This window comes from Babylonia areolata, chromosome 20 (genome assembly GCF_041734735.1).
Source record: "Babylonia areolata isolate BAREFJ2019XMU chromosome 20, ASM4173473v1, whole genome shotgun sequence".
NCBI classification, from domain to species: Eukaryota; Metazoa; Mollusca; class Gastropoda; order Neogastropoda; family Buccinidae; genus Babylonia; species Babylonia areolata.
The window spans coordinates 10358146-10364926 of NC_134895.1; positions in this window are offsets into that span (position 1 = coordinate 10358146).

Below are 6781 nucleotides of genomic sequence, written 5' to 3' on the forward strand. Positions count from 1 at the left end.
AACAACAGCAGCAGCAACAACAGCAACAGCAACAACAATAATAATAATACTAATGATGATGATGATGTTGGTGATGACGATGGTGATAGTAACAACAACAACAACAACAACAGCAGCAGTAGCAGCAACAACAACAAGAACAACAACAACAGCAGCAGCAACAACAATAATGATGATGATGATGATGATGATGATGATGTTGTCCTTGGAAACTTTCCTCGCGTTCTTACTTGCCCACTTACTTGCTTGCTTGCTTACTTGCTTACTTACTGCCCGTTGTACTTACTTCCTTGCTTGCTTGCTTCCTTACCTACTTACCTCCTTGCTTGCTTGCTTCCTTACCTACTTGTTTGCTTGCTTGCTTGCTTGTTTGCTTGCTTACTTACTTACTTACTTACTTACTTACTTACTTACTCACTCACTCGCTTGCTTGCTTGCTTGCTTGCTCACTCACTCACTCACTCACTCACTCACTCACTCTTTCACTGACTGACTGACTGACTGACTTACTGACTTATTTACTTACTTACCTATTTAATTATTTGCTTGCTTACTTATTTACTTACTTACTGCCCGTTGTACTTCCTTCCTTCCTTCCTTCCTTGCTTACTTACTTACTTACTTACTTACTTGCTTGCTTGCTTACTTACTTACTTACTTGCTTACTTGCTTGCTTGCTTGCTTGCTTGCTTGCTTGCTTACTTACTTACTTACTTACTTGCTTGCTTGCTTGCTTACTTACTTACTTACTTGCTTACTTGCTTGCTTGCTTACCTATTTAATTACTTGCTTGCTTACTTATTTACTTACTTACTGCCCGTTGTACTTACTTCCTTACTTGCTTGCTTGCTTGCTTACTTACTTAATTACTTACTGTCCGTTGTACTTCCTTCCTTCCTTCCTTCCTTGCTTGCTTGCTTACTTACTTACTTACTTACTTACTTACTTACTTACTTACTTACTTACATACATTAACTTACTTACTTACTTACTTACTTACTTTAACTTACTTAACAAGCTACTTACTTACTTACTTACTTACTTACTTTAACTTACTTACTTACTTACTTACTTACTTACTTTAACTTATTTAATAAGTTACTTACTTACTTACTGTCCGGTGTGTCTCCTGGCATGTAGGGCAGCAACAAGGAACCGCCACCCACGTCTATGTTGGGCTCTGGTCTCTGAATGGTACCCCAGGCATGCTTCAGGGTCCTGAAGTCTGTTTCGACTGTTCTGCGCCGGATGTTCTTTAGCCTTCCTCTCTTGCGTCTGCTGTCAGGGTGATGTGACCTTGCTGTCTTCGCATGACGTGTCCAGTCCGTTGCCACTGTCGTGAAAATGAACACTGCTATGGCTGGACACTGCACGGGAGGTATGCTGAGAGAGTTCGTTAAATGCAGTGTGAGAGAAATTCAGGAAAACTGTACACGTGAGATCGTGAGATAGACTCGTGAGCTTGCATTGAGACTTCTGACGAGGTGGCTGTGTTTATTCCTTGCCGGGTGAGCAAATGGTTTTGTTAGTATAAATGTGTGTTGCGGAAGATGAAGTAAATATTTCATAAATGGGATGTTTAACATTATGTATGTATTTCGTAATTTTGAAAGCATTCGCTAAAGGGTTAAGTAAATATAAATTCGTATTCCAAAATCTTGAATAACCAGTGCTACAAATATAGAAAGGGCCAAGGAATGTGGACTGTGATTTTCAATAACATATTCTAATAATCTACTTTGCATTTTATACTACTTTGTATTTTTAACTACTTAATTGAAATGAATAGAGTTTGCATTGAGACTTCTAACGAGGTGGTTGTGTTTACTCCTGGCCAGTCCTCGGGTTACACCACCACCCTGTCATGACATTGCTCTTCATCTTGTCTTGATTGCATTGGGCGATTTGCTGCTGATTAGAGATTCGCATCATTCTTCGGAAGTTTTGTTGTTGTTGTTGTTGTTTTTTGTTGTTGTTTTTTTGTTTTCGTGTGTCGGAGGTTTGACAACTTCGTTAGATCATTCTCAGCCAGCCAGCTCTGAACCATAGAGCAGCATGGAAAGGAGTTTCCTCGCGTGCTGAATTACATTTCTAGGCACAGACACTCTGACACCGAGTGCTGACAGAGCAGGCAGCTTCAATTCATCGTGAAACCTGTGGAACAGGCCGAGGTTGTGAGGCTCACAGTCCGCCCTTGTGGTAAAGCATCTTCAGAAACAGATTACTGGAAGGCGTATGTCAGGCCGAATGCCATGCATAGCGAGCTGATGTTAAAAGTAGAACCGCAGCCAAGGCTGGCGAAATTTAGCCACTGACGATTGTTGCAACGTAATGCAATACAATGCAATGCAGTACAGTACAGTACAGTACAGTACAGTACAGTACAGTACAGTACAGTACACTGTGCCGAGGTTATTCCGGACGCATATCAATAAAAGCAGTTATTGTGATGTATGCTCGATGTCAGGTTTCTGTTATCAGACCTAAAAACGTTCACAGTTCCCTCAGCATTTTACGGCCATTGGGGCAGTGAACTCATGTCCACCGCTTTCTCGGCACAGGAAGGCGGGGCCCAATCCTCTCCTTCAGCCGCTTTTAACCTTCGATGACCAACGTCAGGTTCCTGTTCACACCTGCGTGGAGTGAGAAAAATTGTAACGAAGAACCTTTCCCAGGGACACACCGCCACCATTCCGACTGAAACGGTGTCCTCGAACACTAATCGGTGGTGTACACTGGACCAGAAGTCCAACGCTGGCGACACCTTAACTCTCTCCATACGAACGGCGAAAGAGACGACGTTAACAACGTTTCATCCCAATTACCATCTTTGAAATATTGCAAGCGGAACGCTCTTATACTGAAGAGGTGAATGTTGATAAAGAATACCACAGTTCTGACGACGGAAGCTAAAGGTTGGGTCATTCAGACACCCACTGGACATCCGAGGGGTCTGTGTAGAGGAGAAGAGAGGACTGGCCGTACTGAGTGAGTTAAACTGTTTTGGGATTCATCAAAACGTGTGGTTTACGACATCCTTCACAGGTCAAACATATGACATGCATTTGCACAAAGTAAATTAAATGATTAAAACAAATCAAACAATACAGCACATGTGGCCTAGAGGTAACGCGTCCGCCTAAGAAGCGAGAGAATCTGAGCGCGCTGGTTCGAATCACGGCACAGCCGCCTATATTTTCTCCCCCTCCACTAGACCTTGAGAGGTGGTCTGGACGCTAGTCATTCGGATGAGATGATAAACCGCGGTCCCGTGTGCAGCATGCACTTAGCGCACGTAAAAGAACCAACGGTAACAACAGGGTTGTTCCTGGCAAAATTCTGTAGAAAAATCCACTTCGATAGGAAAAACAAATGAAACTGCACGCAGGAAAAAATAAAAATAAAAATAAATGGTGGCGCTGTAGTGTAGCGACGCGCTCTCCCCGGGGAGAGCAGCCCGTATTTCACACAGAGAATTCTGTTGTGATAAAAAGAAATACAAATACAAATATTGCACGACAAACCTTGTGGAAAATCATTTTACATGGTTATGTGTATAGACAGTATTTCCTTATTCTCAATACCATCATCCAGTTAGGTGAGTCATTGACATGACAGGTCAAACATGTCGACAACATGTGCACAAAAGAAAGAAAATAAGTGAACAAAATTCAGACAATGATTATAAAAGAAACAAACCAACTGTAACGTTCCCTTCACGAGGGGCAGCTGCTCTGGCGAACGCTCTGTGATGCTTGGTGTTTTCATGCTGAATTTTCAGTTTTAGTTGAGATGTTTCTGTTGTTTTTGTTTTTTGGGTGTGTTTTTGTGTTTGTTGTTGTTGTTTGTTGTTGTTGTTGTGGTTGTTTTTTTTCTATAAAATATCAGTTTTATTGTTGTAATCTGATATTTCTATGCCTGTCATCTTTGTTTCTATACCATTGCCACGTAGTCCCAAACCTAAATTGGCCTCCATTGCAACATCGTCATCATCATCATCGTTTTCCTCCGCCTTCTTCTTCATCATCAATATAAATTATGTCCCAAATTATGTAACCTTTCATGCCCTGCTCACATGGTGACCTCAGTTTCTACCTCCGTGCTTGGGGTGAGTCCTGTTAGTGTCTTCAGGGAAGGCAGATTCATGGGGTGCTGTTGGATGGACGTGGTGGCAGTCTCCAATCTGGGAGGGACGCTCACTCAGTCTGGCTCCGCGACTAAGCCAATATTGTCGTCAGTAGGGGGTTCAGTAGGTGGTGTCCAACGTACGTTAAGTCAGAACAGGCACCACTGAACACCACCGAAATGATTCAGCAGTAGTGCAGGATCTCCTCTGGTGCGTGGCCTCCTGGCGAACCTTACATCGATAGTTCCCTGCGGATTGCCGACACTGGGACTATGACGGAATGGGACGTGAATGGGGGACTCGGAATGAGCGGCGTGGGCGGAATGCCACTGAAACGGTGCAGATGATGGGGCAGCAAAAAAAAAAAAAAAAAAAAAAAAAGACGTAAAGACAGCTCTCTGGAAAAAAAAAAAACAACAAAAAAAACATCCATTTAGGTGAGCCATTACCGTATCAGCCGCCCTGGCGAAAGATTACCAGACAAAAATATTTCAATCTTCGACATCTTCATCCCCGAGCCAGCCACGGTTTCCACGACAACTAACTTGTGCCCCACACACACACACACACACACACACACACACACACACACACACACACACACACGCAAACGCACACGCATGCGCGCGCGCGCACACACACACACACACACACACACACACACAAGTCTTTGGACCCGAGCTGTTCAATGTCCTCTGGTCTTCCTCTACTCCTGTCGCAGATAGCTAGCTGCTTCAAACGTCAGCAATCGTGGTGTGCGTGTGTGTGTGTGCATGTGTGTGTGTAACCTGTGCCAGCGTGCGGACACCGGAAACGTATATATGTCTGAACACATGTGATTGTGTATGAGCGTGCGCAAGCCGGTGTGTGTGTGTGTGGTGTCTTAACTGCTTGTGAAGGGGGATGAAGGGGAGGGCGTGTGGGGGGGGTGGGGGGGGGGGGTAGTATGAAGTTGAGTGGTGTGAGGGAACGGGGGAGGGGAAGGGGGGAGGAGGAGGGGTCAGTTTGGTGGCGTCACTCAGCGACAGATAGACACTGAAGACCAAACAAGACTGAGGCGGCGGCAGTCAGTCAAATCGCGCGACTTTGTGTGCCGTAGTTATCGCGACAGCAGCCAGTCGAGAAACTTCGTGTGTGCACCCCTTCCTTCTCCTATCTCCTCCCTCTCTCTCTCTCTCTTTCTTCTTTTCCCTCTCTCCCCCTACCTGCCCCCCCCCCCCCCCCGACCCCCACACAGCCCCCAACGCGGCCCCCCTCCCCATACACTCCCTCTCCCCGTCTCTCTCTCTCTCTCTCTCTCTCTCTCTGTCCGCCTGTCAGCATCAGTGGTTGTTCGTTGTTCACCTCCAGAGGACCAGCTTCCAGTGTGTGAGTGAAGAGTCTTCACAGTCTGTCTGCGAGTCTGTCTGTGTGTGTGTCTGTCTGTCTGTGCTGCTGGTGTTCAGTGGACAGTTCGGGAGTGTTCAGGCTATGAGGTGAGTTGAGTTGTTTGGTTTTTGGGGGGGGTTTTTTTGGTTGTTGTTGTTGTGTTGCTTTGTTGTTTTCTTGGTGGGGGGGGGGGGGGGATGTGGACCTCAGTGACGTTGTGTGATTCTGTGGCAGTGTGTGTGTGTGTGTTGTGTGTGTGCGCGCGCGCGCGCGTGTGTGTGTGTGTGTGTGTGTGTGTGTGTTGTGTATGTGTGTGTGTGTGTGTGGCTGTAGTGTGTGTGTGAGGGGGGAGGGGTACTGTGTGTGTGTGTGTGACTGCAGTGTGTGTGTGTGGGGGGGGGGAGTGTAGTGTGAGTGTGTGTGTGTGTGTGTTTGTCTGTGTGTATGTGTGTGTGTGTGTGTGTGTTGTGCGTGTGTTTGTCTCTGTGCGTGTGTGCGTGTGTGTATGTGTGTGTGTGTGTGTGTGTGTGTGTTACGGTTGTATCCTCCATCATAATCACACCCTGTTGAAAAGGGGCAAAAAGAATTTCAAATTTATTTGAATATTTGACACTTGTGTCACTTTACCACAGTGTTAATCGGTGAGTCAGAGAGAGAGGGAGAGGGAGAGGGAGAGAGTCAGAGAGAGAGAGATTCAGTCCATCCTAGTATCCTTTGAAGTCATTTGTTTATTTGTTCTTCTATTTATCTACCTATTTATTCAGTGTTCTCTTTGTTTCTTACTTGAAAATGTTCGACAGTACATAAATATCCCCGGTCATTTGTAGCACTGTTTGAATGTCCTTGCAACCCTTTGATGAGGCATCTGAACAGATATATATATATATGTGTGTGTGTGTGTGTGTGTGTGTGTGTGTGTGTGTGTGTGTGTGTGTGTGTGTGTTAGAGATATAAGAATGTGGGGCAGACGGAGAGAGAGAGAGAGAGAGAATATCAATGAATTTTATTCACCGAAGGCAACGGAGTAAGCACACGGTTTATATTTCATCCACTCCTGGAAGAAAGAAGGGGAACGTAAAAGAATCCGAAAATGTAACTTCAAACACAGAGACTGCGAAGAAAGAAGGAAATGATCACAGAGAGACAGACAGACAGACAGACACAGAGACAGTCAATCCATCCAAAAGATGTACACCTTTTCTCGTCTCCTGCTGCTGACAAACACACGGTCATAAATCTGCTCTGAGGAGAGGAGCAGGTGGAAAGTCTCACGTTGTGATCGGACAC